Here is a 17,301-nt window from a genome sequence, read left to right as displayed (position 1 = left end):
TGGACAATGCATAATAAAAATACAGTTAAACCCCTGAACTTACAGGGCTGCTTTGTGGGTAAAAGAGGACCTGCCTGAGCCAACAGAGCTCTCCAAGCCCCAACACTGGGGGAGGATCAAGGGTGCACAGCAGAATCAGGACACAGTTTCTTCCCTTAAGAGTTCCCCCACTGGGCCTTGCCTCGGCTCCCAGCCACAAGCATCACAGGCCCAAATTACTGCCACAACCTCCGCTCAGCCCCAGACTTGTGCCGCTGCCCTTCAGGGTTCTGTCCCCACACAGACCGGCAGAGGTGAGCATCCTATAAAAACGCTGAAGCCCCCAGCTCAGCACTCAAGTCAGTTCTCCATTGTCTGCCACCATCCTCCATCTGGACCCCTCTTGCTTGTGTTGGTTTACACCTAGATTCTCCCTTTGGGCCTGGTCCCTTCACAGATTGCCAGCTCATTGAGATAGTTAGCTTGGTTTTGATTTCTTTATATTCCCAGAGCTTGCCTTTTGGCCTCACACATGAAAGCCTGTGGGAAATGACCAATCAGGCTCCCGGCCACTGTATGCCACCTCTGGCCAGAACCCTGGCCTGCGTTCATCTGGGAGGGAAAACCAAAACTGTCAGCATCAGCAACCTCTAAATGCTTAGGATCTGGATGGAGCATCACGATAGCTGCTTTCAATATATTTTCTCATTTAACGTCACAACAACTCTGTGAAGTAAGTATCATTAACTCCATTTGTAGATTATGAAACTGAGGCTCAGAGAGCTTAAAAAAATTTTTGAGGCTCACCTAACTAGAAAATCTAAGTCTCATAACACAAATGTTGTCCAGTGATTTCCAAAATTAATGCTTCCAACCTCTTTTTTACATGACTTTGAGTTCCACATAAGAGAGAAATTTTAGGGGTCTTGGTTTCTGGGACTTTCATCTGGCCCATCCCTGGGATCACAATCAGAAGAGTAGTGCCAGCCCATGAGAGAGTCTCCAGCAGGACATGGCCCTCAGCTTAGGCTTGTGGTCACACCGAACCCACTGAGCTCAGCGCTCCAACCACGGGTGTCTGCATTCTTACCACCCCACCCCAAATCCCAGGCCAATTCCCAGAAGGAGGCTTTCAGTATCACAAGGGGTTTCAGGGTGATGGTTCCAGCTTGCAAGCTGAAGCTATGCTAGCCACAGGGCACCAAGCAGCTTAGTGGGTCAGCCCACAATTTAGCAGACCCAACCCTACCTTGAACCTGAGGGTGCACTGGTACAATTCAACACTGCTGTCAGCCACCCTATACACAGGGGCTTATTCCTTTCTTACCCCTGAAAAGAATTTGGTAGTGTGTCTCTCATTTTTCCCTCTTTCTGTTTGTGGCACCACCATGTTTCTAACGTTGTAAAGTAAGAACAAAAATAAATATATCTAATCAACACAGAGCTGACGTAAAGGGTAAAAGAGTTAACACACATAAAGGGCCCTGCACTGAATAGAGAGCCCAGAAACAAACCCACATACCTATGGTCAATTAATCTTTGACAAAGGAGGCAAGAATATACAATGGGAAAAAGACAGTCTCTTCAGCAAGTGGTGCTGGGAAAGTTGGACAGCCACATGTAAATCAATGGAGTGAGAACACACCCTCTCACCACAAAATGGCTTAAAGACTTAAACATAAGACATGACACCATAAAACTTCTAGAAGAGATCATAGACAAAACATTCTCTGACATAAATCATACCAATGTTTTCTTAGGTCAATCTCCCAAGGCAACAGAAATAAAAGCAAAAATAAATAAATGGGACCTAATCAAACTTACAAGCTTTTTCACAGCAAAACAAAATGAAAAGACAACCTACAGAATGGGAGAAAATATTTGCAAACGATGCAACTGACAAGAGTTTAATTTCCAAAATATACAAACAGCTCATACAACTCAACAACAACAACAAAAAAACAACCCAATCCAAAAACAGGCAGAAAACCTAAATAGACATTTCTCCAAAGAAGAAATATAAATGGCCAATAGGCACATGAAAAGATGCTCAACATCGCTAATTATTAGAGAAATGCAAATCAAAACTACAATGAGGTACCACCTCACACCAGTCAGAATGGCCATCATTAAAAACTCTACAAAGAACAAATGCTAGAGAGGATGTGGAGAAAAGGGAACCCTCCTACACTGTTGGTAGGAATGTAAGTTGGTACAGCCACTATGGAGAACAGTATGGAGGTTCCTCAGAAAATTAAAAATAGAGCTACCTTATGATCCATCAATCCTACTCCTAGACATATATCCAGACAAAACTCTAATTCAAAAAGATACATGGACCCCTATGTTCATAGAAGCACTATTTACAATAGCCAAGACATGGAAACAACGTAAATGTCCACTGACAGATGAATGGATAAAGAAGATGTGGTATATATATATAATGGAATACTACTCAGCCATAAAAAAGAATGAAATAATGCCATTTGCAGCAACATGGATGCAACTAGAGATTATCATACTAAGTGAAGTAAGTCAGAAAGAGAAAGACAAATACCTTATCACTTTTATGTGGAATCTAAAATATGACACAAATGAACCTATCTATGAAACAGAAACAGACTCATGGACATAGAGAAGAGACTTGTGGTTGCCAAGGGTAAGCGGGGTTGCGGAAGGGATGGAGTGGGAGGTTGGGGTTAGCAGATGTAAGCTATTACATATAGAATAGATAAACAACAAGGTCCTACTTGTTGTTTAGCACAGAGAACTATATTCAATATCCTATGATAAACCATAGTGGAAGAGAATATTAAAAAAAATGAGGGTATATATGTATAACTGAATCACTTTGCTATACAACAGAAATTAACACAACACTGTAAATCAATTATACTCCAATAAAATAAAAGGGGGGTCCCTGCACTGTGCCTGACATATGATAAATACAGAAGAAGTGGTGAATACTGTTATTTTATTTAAATGTTACAACAAACACTGTGAGGTAGATATGATGTCTCCATTTTGTGATTTCCTAATTGAGGCTCAGAAAAGTTCATGGCCAAGCTCATGAAGCTATTAATGGGTTGAGTTCTGATTTGATTCTTAAAGACTACCCAACCCTAAGGGATTTAGAAATTACTATGTAGGTTAGGAAGAGCAACTAAAATATCTTAAATCAGAAAATTACATCTCCAGCAGTAGTATCCTATCATAAGCTCAAAGGAGTCATTATCTCACTTCAGCCTCAGCTCTAAATTATAATTCCTGGTCATGAATATCCTTCTTTCTTCCCCCCACTCCAAATCCTGTCTATCTCTGTAGTTTGGTCCTCACCTTTTCTTTAAGACTTTCCCAGATCACTGTAGCCCATATGATCTGTCCTTCATCTCAAATCATGTGAAACTTACACTTTATTGTTACTCAGATGCTCTAGTCATTCTTTATTCAACAACTATTTATTAAATGCCTAATATATATCAAGCACTGTGCTGGGGAAAGAAAGTGCATGGCCCCTGGCCTAAAGGTCCTTTCAAACTAGGATGAAGATAAAGACATTAAAAAGAAGTAAATCTAATAAAGTATTCCCCAAAGGTATAAGATATGGTGGCAAATAAAGAAGAGATTGGTTGATCCTATAATACAGGTGCGGGTGGAAGAAGGCATGAGAGCATGAAAAGAGAGCAACTGCCTGAGATCTGAGTCTTGAAAGATGAAAAGGTGTTCCCTGGCAGACCTCAGGAGGGAATAGGTCCCAGGCCACTAAAGAACACTGTGATCAAAGGCCTAGAGGAATAAAGGAGTCAAGCATGTTCTGGCAGCTCCCAGGAATTCAGTCTGCTTGCAGCACTGGATATGGTCAAAAATGAGGCTGGACCTGGGCACGAGCCAGACTGCAGATGCCATCTGTGCCTTCTCTGGGAATCTGATCTTTTTCTGTGGGCAGTGAGGGACCACTAAAGGACTGTACACAGATAACCAGATTATGTTTGCATGTTAGAAAGAAAACTGGCAGCCATGTTGTGGAGAGGGTGAGACCACAGGTGGGAAGACAGCTTTGAAGACCACTGCAACAGGCTAGGTAGAAGAGTCCGAAGATCTGAGCTAAGACAGTGACATCAGGAGTGAAAATAGGAGTCAAAATGAAAGATAAATCCAACAAGAGAGAGGAATGCCATATTGGAGATGGGCAATTTAGAAAGGTCACCCTGGCAAAGCCCACTGGGAACTTGTAGGTGGCTATGCTGGCAGCCAGGAGACCAGTTAAGAGGCTCACAGTAGCTTAAAAGACATGATAGGGCTTCCCTGGTGGCGCAGTGGTTGAGAGTCTGCCTGCCAATGCAGGAGACACGGGTTCGAGCCCTGGTCTGGGAAGATCCCACATGCCGCGGAGCAACTGGGCCCGTGAGCCACAATTGCTGAGCCTGCGCGTCTGGAGCCTGTGCTCCGCAACAGGAGAGGCTGCGATAGTGAGAGGCCTGCGCACCGTGATGAAGAGTGGCCCCCGCTTGCCACAACTAGAGAAAGCCCTCGCACAGAAATGAAGACCCAACACAGCCAAAAATAAAAATAAATAAATAAAAATAAAAATTAAAGGGCTCTATTGATTAAAAAAAAAAAAAAAAGACATGATAAAGACTTCTCCATGTTTTCCCTCCTCTTGCTTCCACATGACTGGTGTCATCACTGGGCAGGGTCTTAACCTCGCAAATGGTTTTCTGAATCAAAGATGCCTGATACCTAAACTGAGCTTTTCTTATAGATGCTGAAAAGTAAATAGAAGTAAAGGACATAAAGTGAAGAAAAGCAGGGGAGGCACACTGGAGTAAGTTGACAGGATCCTCAGGGTTTACTGACTTCAGACCAAACGCTGGCCGTACTGGGCAGACTTCAGTAGCTAGTCAGAGCCTGTTTCAATTATTTGGTTATCCCACAGGAATGTTTTCAGTCAACGACAATTTTTATTGACACACTATTCCTTTTCCTTATAGTAACAAGATAACTATATTGTCCTGGGAAGTATGTACTTTTAAATAGCAATTCTGATAGATGAAGGCAAACACAAAACTCCTTTGAATTTAGGTTATTGTTGGACAAAAAAAAAAAATCTTTAATGAAAGATTTTAATATTATGCTATCAATATCCCTCTCTCAGAAATAAATGATGATGTGTGACAGCCTACCTTCAGGACAGTTGAAAAAAATCAATGATCTTTTTAAAATCTGAGCTCTGATATTTGCAGTGCTTTTGGTTCAGATGAGAAAAAGCAGTAGAGGAGTACACATTTAAATAGATAAATAAATCCATTTAAAAAAAAGAAAAAGAAACTGCTCACAGAAGATAAACAAATCACTCCAAAGCAGATTTTATTAAACTCGACTCAGATCTGATCCTCACACGAGCCACAATTCTCCAGAAAGTTTCTCTGAGCTCTGATTGCAAAGGCGCACAACACACATCCTTCCCACGGAGCAGTACTGACCGCTAATGGCCAGTTGGCTCACTTCAGTTTCCACAGTTATGTCTCAGAACTGCCTTTGAAGAAGTCATTGATTAAAGTAATCAATCAATTCTCTATGTACTAATTCTCTGGCTTCTTGTGCTTTTAATATCAAAAAGTCTTCCTCACTAAAAACGAAGAGTAATCAAGTTTCCTGGATCATACACTATCTGTGCTTTTTGATCAAGGGTTCACAGTTAATTTCTTTGGCTTTGCAAGTTGATGTGTTCTACTGAATCAGCACAGACTATCAACCTGATTTCTTTATTGAGGTTTTGAGTGTAGGCAATGCCTTCATTTATAATTAAACTAATTACACTACTTTTGAGTATTACATTCTCATCATTATAATTCCACAGATGGAACAAAGCCCACTTAGTGAATTTTCCTGATGGTTTACAGGATAAGTACACAGAATTTAAAGTATATTATCACCGTTAGGGCATGAAAGCACCAATCTTCTCAGAGGGACCACATTATCATTGTCTGGTATGTGCATTCATGCACATTCTTGTAAACAGACACACATACACATACACACATACAGAGTAATAACTGTTTAATGTAATTTGGAGAAGCAAAAGAGAACAAGCACAAGAGGAAAATGTCATAACTGTTGTGTAGAAATAAAAGAGGATGAGATTCCACTATTATTTTTGTATCACAATTAGCTTCCACACTTCCCACACCTTCTTTTGCCTTTCACAAGCCTTCAACATATTCAACAAAGAGACTGTACAGAGTCATACATAAGAGCGAATTTTCTAGTGGTGAAGGAAAAAAATAGATCACAAATATTCCTGTCTCCCTTTTAACTAGTGAATGAATTAAGTCCCAGAGAAGGAAAGAGCCTTGTCTGGGTCCCTTGGCAAAGTCAGTGGTTGGACTCGGATCCTGCCTTATCTAGTTTCTCTTTGTCCAGCACTCTGAATTCCACCAAAATGTCTTCTCCATTTGGTTCCTATTCTGTTTTTAGGATGATGAATATGATCTCCAAATTAATTCTCAGAATCTTTAAACCCTCATTACTATTCATCATCAACATTATCCTCAGATGCCTTACCTTTCCTCCAAATTATTAAAAATACTACTAAAGCATACTACTAAATTAATCATTAGGCATTTAACCTGTAAACACCTTTATGAAGTCAGGTTTATTGGCAACTTTACATAAATGTGAATTCTCACTTTCCAAATGAATTTAAAAACCAATTGCAAATAGTCTACTAATAAACAATTAAAATTAATATTTGACTATTTCCCCCAATCAGTCAGATATTCAGATTGTCAACCTACTTAGTATATTCAAAATGGCCAGCTAGCCATATTTTAAATTAAACATAAGCCCATGGGATTTAGCCTTTGTGGGCTTTGCACATTTAGACTTGTGTCAATATCAAGAGTCAATACAAACCTAATACTAAAACACTCAATCTCTTATGTTGAAATTTTATAAAACCAAGGCATCTCTTAAAGCATCAATACCCTTTTAGAATCATTTTTAAAACCCCAAATAAACTCAGTCTAAGGGGAGTTTCATTATAATTGAATATGGAATTGCAAGTTGGACTGTGCAACACATTAAACAATTAAACAAGCAAGAAGTTTAATTAAATTTCCAATTCACTTTGGGTTCACTCTGTCCTGCAATTATAACATTTCATACTGGTATCAAGTGTTCAGGAGTCAGGAGTGCCCTGATGAAAATAAATCTGCAGTGTCAGTGGTGAGCAATGTATTAATGCCAAATAGACAGTGCGATAATGGGTCCCATTGCTGATATCCACTGGAGAATGGTTGAGTTTTCCTCTCTACCCCAAGTCCACAGGTCCCTAGATAGGGGATTGGCAGCTTTTCATGGTAAGGATATTGGGGAAAGAGGTAGACTCGCCCATTTTATGAAAAAGGAACCCGCTGATAAAAGGTTTGCCTTGGAAGAAGAAGAATCGCCAGGAATTAAAGGACCTGGGATCTAGTCTAGTTCCTCTGTTTGCTACTCCTGTGGTTTGGGGCAAGTACCTCTGTAGACAACGTTACCCCGGGTCCAAACGGATACAAATTCTGAAGCCATCCAGTACATAGACATTTAAAGAAAAAAAAATACATAGTCTGTTAATTGCTCTATGTATAAAATTGCTGAGGTTACGGGGGGATGGGTATTGCTCCTGACCTCTGTGGTTCCAAATATACGGCTCTTTATTACACTGCCCTGAAGAAAAACCTTCACAAGGAGAGTCTCACGTATATGTATTATGTATCACACATAAATATGTATATGTACAAATGTACATAGGAGAAAAACACAAAATGTCCCCAAATCAGCTGTACTGAGGAAAAGGCTTAGCACAGAACTACTTATCAACTTGCACAAGTCTAATGCCACAAGCCAAAAGAATGCTGAGCTATATAACTAGATAAAAAAGTGTTTGCGAAACAAGAGACACTAATGCAAGCCTAGGGCTCAACGTACAGAGTCATCATTGTCACCAAGCATCATTTTAATCTTGATACTTCCTATCTTGAAGGAGTCAGAATAGTTGCTAATTCATCATTCCTGGTCTCCGTGGTATGTGGAAAATCCATTAGGTTGCTCTACAGTGTTTCTTCTAGTAAATCAAAGCCCTGCAAAACAGTTTGGTTTTTTCTCAGTCTGAAAGATGTTTAGGTCTTGATAATTAGAAAACGCAATTCAAACCCCGACCACAATTAAACAGGCGAGGAATAGTTTCGCCTTAGTAAACTACGTATGACATCAGGTCTACTTTGTTATGTATGAAACACTATTTCCAAGCCATCTAGTTTTTAAAGTGCATGGACAGCAACAGCTTTAATTTCAGATGCCGGTGTTCGATATGTCAAAGCTCAAATATTCTCTGAGAAGGAGCCTTAATGCATATATATTATTAATGTGCTATCAGAGAACAGATCCCTGAGTAGATTCTGACCAATGAGTCATTAGTCAAAGACTACATAAAGCAAATCTGGTGCACGATAATAGATGAGAGAATTTTATTTCTGGCTGCTCTTGCTATCCAGGGAGAAAAGAAACAAGGAAAAATACAGGAATTCTGCAGTTTAAGGTTGGAAGATAGAAAAACTGGATTTAATAAAACATCAGGTTTATTCCTTACTAGCCATTGGGCAAGAAACTCTTTGGAGAAAAGAATGGGGAAAGCACATCCTGGGACATGGACCTGGTAGGCTGAAAGGAGCATGGCTGGGATCTCAACTCCATCACAAGCTGTGTGGCTCAGGCAGGTTACTTATATCTCTGTTCCTTAGTTTTCTTATTTGTACAAACAGAGACAACTGCCCCCCTCATGAGTTTTGGGAAAATTTACAAGACAAATATCAAAACCATATAGCATTGTGCTTGGAATAGAATGTTAATGTCAGAAAATGTTAATTCTCTTATGGGATTGATGCAAGGAAGGACTGAAAGAATAATAAATACAGAAGGTTTTTTTGTTTGTTTACTCTAACAAACTTTGTTAAATAAGACAGCATTATTTTTTATGAATTTTTAAATTTATGGAGCCCATTAATTTGGGGCATTTGTGACTTTTGAAATTACTTTCCTTTTTTTTCAAAGGGCTGGCTGCTTTGTGTAGACAGTGATGTTACAAATATAAAGATGTGGATTGGACTAAACAATTAAACTAAACCTATTGACCACTGGAATATTCTAATCACTTCTGAGGCAGATAATCTGAGCTCCCAAATCTCAGTGTTTCCTTGGAGAAAGATGTTTAGAAGAAAGCCCGCTATTCTAATAAGCGACAGACAGGTCAAACACATGGTCCAGATAACTTCAAATCTGGCTCTCCCCAGGAAGAAGCAGCTATTCAATGGTAGTCCAAAGTTTATCCTGAAGGAGAAAAATGACAGTGTTTTCACACTGCGTATACCTCCAGTGACTTATGTAATACACAGCCACTGTTACCTAAGTACCGGACGAAAACACACACACATATTGATTTAGAACTCAACTTAATCCACCTTGAGAACTGGCCAGGGCTTAGTCTCAGACCATGAGCCTTCTCCTCCCCAATGCTTTTACCTCTAAAAAGGGAATTTAAACTTTGAGACTAAAATCACATAATGCAAATACCATCAAATCAAATAAAATCAAGTCTTTGCATAAATCATACTAGGCTCAATCCTATGATAAGGTGACCAAAAATCTTGCTATTAATTAACTTGTAAATTAAGACAATTTATTTTACTCTAAGGAAATTCTTTGAAGCCCAAATCATCCTTACTGCTAATAATATTCAATGCTGTTTATTACTTGATTCCATCAAGACAACCAACTCTTACGGCATCACTAAAATATAAGTAGAAAGTAATTAAGTTCTAAATTATATTTTTCATCGAGTGTGTGAATATACTACACATGAATACCTCTTGCTTATAAAACAAACTGATGGAAACTTTCATCTTTGGAGAACAATAGTAGGTATTCTTGCTATAAATGAGACAGCGTGGTGCAGGGGAAAAGCTCTGGACTGAGATTCAAGACCAGTCTCTTTTTCACTTACTAACTGAAAAACACACACAAAATACTTAATCTCTTCTCTATTTTCTGACTCTATGTTAAAGATAATATCTCCCTGGCTATCTCACAAAACTCCTTAAGAATCAAATAAGGTATTATCCAAAAATACTTTGGAAACTATAAAGCACCATATAAGAGTAAAGAATTATCCCTATATGCTACCAGACTCTAAATGCTCTAACATGAAGGAACTAAAACCTGAAATCTTCCTTATAATACTCAGAATCAAAAAAAAAAAAATTGCCATGCACAATTCAATCAGAAGTCCCCAAACTGATTTCTGAAAACCTTGAAAATTAAAATTGTCTCATTTACCTTTTTGTGGGAATGATAGCAGCTAGCATCATACCTTGCCTATAATATTAGACTGACATTAAACATTCAATTTACCCATACCTTCATCTGATCAGCTTAGCATTCTACTCAACTAGTTAATGAAAGAATTCTCCCAAAGTTTCTCTTCATTTATTCAAAGGGAAAGTATGTTTAAAACATGGACTTGGAGAATAGCTATTCTCGAATATCTGAAGGGTTACCATATAGGGGAAAGAGTTAAGACACGTCCTATTTGGGCCCAAGAAGGGATGTTAGGAAGTTATACTTGAATAGACATGTTTCAATTCATTATAAGGAAGAATTCCCTACAGTCAAATCTAAACAAAGATGGAGCAAATAATTCCAGAGGTAGTAAGTTCCTCATCACAAGAGGCACTCAAGCACAGGCTACAATTAGAAAGAAGTTGTAGGAAAGGCTCAGGTGTTGGAATAAAGGAACATTAAACACCTCTTCAGAGTGTTTATGAGTTCATAAAACATTATAGTTTTTTAAGATCTTGATTATTACAAACTGGCATTCAGAATAAACGGGAGAAAAACCACCTTGAACAAATTAATTTTTCTAAATTACGTATCAGTGGTAAATGATATTTTTCCTAATTATTTTAAGCAAAAAATGCACATACTTAACCTACAACAGCTTACTTTTCCTAAATTAAAAGGAAAAGGCTTCAGTGCAAATGCCTTCCTTAGATCCCCAGAGGGCCAATAACTCTTTACAAATTTGCCCGAGAGCATCACATGCATTGGATTTTTCTATGTTCAAATGTCCAATTCCATTCTCCTTACATCAAAATAATGAGTGGTATAAACTATTTCACGTACTTTGCAATTTATCACTGTTTTGCATTGACATTATAATGCTGACTTGAAAATATAAGCCTCGTTAGAATGTAAACTCAGTGAGAGAAAAGAACTGGTCTTATTCATCATTATATTCTTAGTGCCTAGAATAGTTCCTGGGCATGTATGGGATGCTCAATAAATACACAGAAAAATAAATGAATACAGATATACAATATTCAGTCTCATTCAGTAATTGTTTCAAGTATGACTTTCTTATCTCTCCAACCAGACTGCTACTGCTTACTATCCCATGAAGAAGAAAACTGAAGTTTCTCTCATTGTTCCCATTGTAAGGATGGCCAACCTTCAACTGCAGCTTATTTTGTATTGTGTAGCCCAAAGTAATAATGCCTGTGACCTAACAATTTCTTATCAAGAAATATCTTAAAAGTAGTACATGTGACATTAACTGTAATATTAGGTTTAGACTTATAAATTAAAGCTTGCTTACTATTATAGAATTCACTGATTATGTCATTTTCTTAGAGGAAACCATGTACATAGTTGACTCACTACAACAAACGGTTCCGAAACAAACTATTCTTTGTGTTAACTTCTATATAACCCAGACAAGCTGGAGACAGCAGTGACCACCACTGCCCAGTTAAACTCTCCTGCTTGCACTGTTACTGTTCTCATATATGAAGAAGAAAACACACACACACACACACACACACAAGGGATCAAAGGCTCTGTTATAAAAGCTCAGGGACACCAACACTAATTCAGCTGAATTTTATCTGCATTTAGTTTTAACCAGAGTAATGCTTGTTTGTTGATGGAACTTTTTTGATATCTATCCTTCATTCTTCCTTCTGCCTATGGCTTCTCCTTCCTTATAAGCGTGATCAGAAATGCCAGAAAAATGTCAAATGAGTATTAAATACAAGCTGAAAAAAAGGAGAGAGGTTGATCTCCACTAGGCAATAACAGAACAAGAATAGTATTTAATATTTACTAATGCTTTGTCATGCATGAAATGCTTTTGCATGTTTCTGGATCAAATAGGCTACTGAAAAACTCCATTTTATGACAGCTGTTGATTTTTCTGAGCACTGTCCCGTGTCCTACTTCCTTTTATTGCTGCCAGGAAACTGTGGTTTAGTTCCCTATACTGATTTAACTGCCAATTTTGAAAGGTTATAGACAATACACTAGATTCAGGGAGAGTTGTGCTGGCTTCAACTTGGGAGATTAACGTGAATAGGTCAGTAGCATGAGGCTCAGCGCAGCCTGGGGGCGATGGATCGTGTCGGCATGGATTTCATATCCATAAACAAATTCTTCATATTAAAAACTGGTAGTGAAATCCTTTTAAGGAGAATGAATAAAAAGGTTGTTTTTAGAGTGAATAATTTCTCCAAAAAAAAAACAAAAAAGCATGTGGGCAGACAAATTCAGAGATGCTTTATGGATTGCTACTTTGGTAATTGTGCCTGTAAGGTTACCAGTTTCCAACTAGACACTGATGGGCTTTGGACGCTGAGAAAATGCCAAAGCAGATGTCATCGCAGTCAAATGTCAGCCCCCCCACACAGCTCATCCAGGAAGGCTGACCCTTGGACCAACTCTGGACACCACCACAGCCTTCCTTCACCGCTTCTAATCTTCCTCAGTGTGGTCTCCAAAGAGGGAATTTCAGAATAAATAACAGGCGCAGGTGTCATTACTGGTAAGAAGAAAATGCTTCGAGAGCACAAAGAGCCATCACTGACTAGAAAACTATCCTTGCTGATGTGGTCGACTATTGAGTAGAGACAAGTTTACCGTGTTGTTGCTACCGGCCTGGCTTCTTGGGGTCTCATAGTGCTTTCCAATAAACCACATAATAAAACTTAATGAAACCAGATACCTGGATGGCATTTTGGATATTCAACTGGTCAGTACAAAATAATGCCAAATACATATAATTCATCCAGGTATTTTTGTTCTGGTTTTGGTGGAGTAGAGAACATTTTGAGGCTAAATCATCATGATGACCTAAACAGGAATTAGTGCTAGTGAGAAAATCACACTTCTACAAAAAGCCACAGCATGGCACCAGTATAGCTGAGATCCTTTTGTGGCAACACATACTCACTACATTCCCTAGGCCTGAATCATCATCTCTCTGCTGTAAGACAGGGGTCGCTAACTACAGCCCACAACCTATCTTACTGGAATATACCACACTCACTCATTTAGGTATTATCTATGGCTGTATTATTACTATGATAGACTTGAGTAGTTGTGACAGAGACCATATGGTCCACAAAGCTGAAAATGTTTACTTTCTGGACCCTGTTCTAAGAGATGAAATTCACAGTCTCAACAGGTACTTATTTATATATTTGAGAAGACCCCAAGAGATCTCCTAATGAAGAAAACAAACAAGAGGAGGGAGAGGAAGGGAAAGGAAGAGGAGAAAGAAGCAGTAGTACCATTATCCTAGTAGTAGTGGCAGTAGTAGCCAGAGCAGCAGTAGTTTGGGCTTGCTATAGAATTCTCTGATTTAGCTTCATGTAGATATTGGGGGAATCTCCATCTAGGCAAAAATATAAATAAAGTCAGTCTATTTTTTAATTTATTTATGTACTTACTTACTTATTTATTTATTTAGCTGTGCCGGGTCTTAGCTGCGGCACACAGGTCTTCGTTGCCGTGTACAGGATCTTTAGTTGCAGCATGCGGGATCTTTAGTTGCAGCATGTGAACCCTTAGTTGCGGCATGCATGTGGGACCTAGTGCCCTGACTAGGGATTGAACCTGGGCCCCCTGCATTGGGAGCATGGAGTCTTAGCCACAGGACCACCAGGGAAGTCTCATAAAGTCAGTCTTTTAAATTTGCACAATAGAATGTCAAATCTGCTGCCAAACCTTTGATATCATAAACATGGGTCTCTCATCAAACAACAACAAGGACCACTTCTCTTGAGACACTCACCAGATTTTTTAACCCTGAATTGATGTGTAACACAACACAGCTTTATCCCTCCAAATCCCGGGATGGCTAGGGGAGGCACCCTCTCTCTGGCCTGACTAGCCACTCCACACAGGAGAAACAGTGAGGTCAGGTCCTGGTCCACTGCAGGGAGCAACATACGGTGGGGAGGGTCACACTCCAGGTGCCACTGAGGGTGTTAAGGAGACCAGGGAAATGGGAGAGGGAGCAGGCACGTAAAATGAGTCTCCCTCGTGACGCCCATCAGTATCACAACATGTAGACAGTGATTGGACTTCAGGGACACAACAGAGAAGAAGCAGAGCCGCTCTTCTGAGTCTGAGAGGCGGAAAAAAATTGAGCAGGTCAGGAATCAGGAGTGTGGACAGAGAGAAATATGAGGAAGTAGGTGGCTTTGAGCACCTCAGACCTTAGAACCAGTCTAAGTTCTATATCCCCTACAACTCCTAGAGGCAAGGAGGTCCACGATTTGCATATTGTTCTGCAGTTTTTAGCAGAAGTATAGATTAGATCAATATTACTTGAAAGAATCTAGGTGATGTGAAAATTAGCCATCCTGCTTGGTTCTCTAAGTTCATCTAAGCATCGAGTCAGACTGCCAAAAAGAAACATACCTAGAAGGACAGAAAGAAACATAACCCGGAAGCATCAGGTAGGTGTCTACAAAAATGCCTTTAAAAAATTGCAACCTCCTTTTTGAGGGCTAATTTAAGAAAAAAAAATAATATATGACATCAACTTCTAGAACTTCAAAAATACCTAATGCTGTTCATGGAGAACATGTTTTTCAGTATCTCTTACTTAAGGATCCACATTATAAAGCCTTCTTATCATACTAGTGAAAGTTTCTTTCCCTCAAGGACTGTTGTATTATTTTGTGAGACAGTAAGAATTTCCTAATTCATCCTTTTTTTTTTAATTGACCTTATTGTCAGAAAACTTAGAGTAAAATTTCAGATTTACAATAAAAATATTATTATCTACTATGTGCCAGGCACTGTGCTAGGATTGATCATGCATGTGAATAGCATTGACAAGATCCCTGCCCTCTTGGTGTTCTTAGTCCACTGGGAGAATAGCCATGAAATAGACAGCTAGATCTAATGGTAATGCCCTCAATCCAAGGGCCCAGGCAGCTCGGCCTTGGGGCATTAAAGGTACACATAGGGCAACCAAATAACCAAATGGCAATTTCATTCTTTACTTAGCATTTCAAAGGACATCAAAAGGAATATAATTCGGAGTCTACAGAAATGCATTTCAGAAGTCCCTTTTCCCCTTTCCAAACCCCTCAGACCCCATAGCTATTCCAGAGCCACACTCATACCAAAACCCAAAACTTTCTTTGCATTCCCAGACCCATGAAGCTTTCTTTTTCCCTTCTCCCGACATTATCCATGTATTCACTAGTTCAATTTAGCTTCTCTCCTAATAAGCAATAAAGACTCCTTACTCTTTTGGAGGAGAAAAGACAGGTAAAATAGAGTAGGCAAGTAATAGATTATCTTTAACAAGGAGGGGATTGTCGGGTCTCGGGAAGGCTATAAACACTAAACTTGGATAATTTTTGTCTGGTCATATAATTACAATTGTGAGAGAATACTAGGGAAGTGAGGTTACTCATTTAGCATAGTGGTCAGGAGAGATCTCGCTCACAAAGTGGTATTTAAAGTCAAGATCAGTAGGATAAAGAACGAGCTACCCAAGGAGCAAGAGGAAAGACCGTCCTGGTAAGGAAACCTCACGGTTGAATGCCTGAGGCCTGTGCGTATTCTCCAAAAACTGAAATGCACTCACTCTAACTACAGCAAACAGGTGTGTGATGTGGCTGAAGAGATGGGTGGGATAAAACCATGCAGGGCCTTCTGAGGTCCTGGTAAGAATTTTGATATTATACGAAGTGCAGTAAATAGCCAACAAAGGGTCTTAAGTAGGGCAGGACACAGCAGATCACCTTGGATGCTTCTTGAAGAATGACTGGTAAGGAGGGGGCAGGGAATGCAGAAGCTAATCAGAGATGTGGAAGGCTTAAACCAGGGAGGTGAGGGTGAAGATTACAAGCAAGTGGTCAGATTTAATCTGCAGAGATTGGTGAGAAACTGATTACATGTGGAGGGAAAAGGCAAATCTTGGCCCTCCATCTAATTACACTTGAATAGATGGGATTGGGAGGAAGAGACTATTTGGATAGAAATATCAAGAGTTCAGTCTTGAAATACAATCCACTATATATTAACTAAATGTTATTATATTTAGAAGCTACAGTAATTAAATTCAATTGCAATAGCTCCTTCAGTGCTATATGGCCAGGGCTTCCAATAGTGTCTGGCAACAAAGCAAGTGCTTAGTAAATATTGGGAGAATAAATGCAATTTCCTCTGATAATTACCCCTCTGGTATTCAGAATCTCTGAGCAATACCTTTAGATTAAAACAAGTTATATTGGATAAAATATAACTTTATATTTAAAATGTGAAAAACATAGTCATTGCTTTCATATTCAAACTCCAGGAGGCGAATTTCAAGAAAACGTTCTTATCTAGTGGAGCCTGAGTCTGCGGAGAATGCTTTGAAACATTGTTCTGTTTGACCCCTGATTATTTAAAGTTTTCTTTTTAATTCTGTGGCGTGTGTGCTTTTTATGGTGAGTGACCTCAAATTCCTTCTGGAAGTAAATGGGGAATAAATTAGAAAGATACACTGTGGCTCAGATGAAACGTGATTTGTGGAGGTTCATGGCTGCATTCCCGCCCCTGCCTCACCCCACTTGGAGAGCGCTCCTTTTCAGGGGTTCATCCTAGGAAACGAAGCTCAGGGGCTGCCCTTCCAGATGACAAGGCAGCCTGGTCCCAGAGCCCCTCCCCAGCTCTAGAATCTCCATACCCCCTTTTCCTTCTCTTCTCCCCACTCCCACGAGTCTTAGCATCTAACAGATATATATCCTGGGCTCGTATTTTAGCAGACGTTAATGGTCTCTATGCTATTTTTCCTTAGGTAAGCCATGTGGCACCGTGCCTGGCATGTGGCACACAGTGAAGAAATCTTAGTGTGGTAATAATGGTATATGCATCGCCAAGGGGGCTTTCTTTATTCAAGGGAGTAAATATAAATTGTTAGAATTTCAAGAATTGGGTCAAGTC

The 17,301-nt window shown here is 39.4% G+C and overlaps 1 protein-coding gene across 17 annotated transcripts in view; it reads right to left on the bottom strand.

The window, feature by feature from the left end:
- The window catches only part of VAV3 (vav guanine nucleotide exchange factor 3), a 521,969-nt gene that overhangs the window by 287,725 nt on the left and 216,943 nt on the right, over window positions 1-17,301 (bottom strand). The window lies entirely within an intron of this gene.

The sequence above is a fragment of the Balaenoptera physalus genome (genome assembly GCF_965194825.1).
Source record: "Balaenoptera physalus genome assembly, chromosome: 1".
NCBI lineage: Eukaryota > Metazoa > Chordata > Mammalia > Artiodactyla > Balaenopteridae > Balaenoptera > Balaenoptera physalus.
Note: the sequence above shows the minus strand (reverse complement) of the source record. Positions and strands in the feature narration are given on the sequence as shown.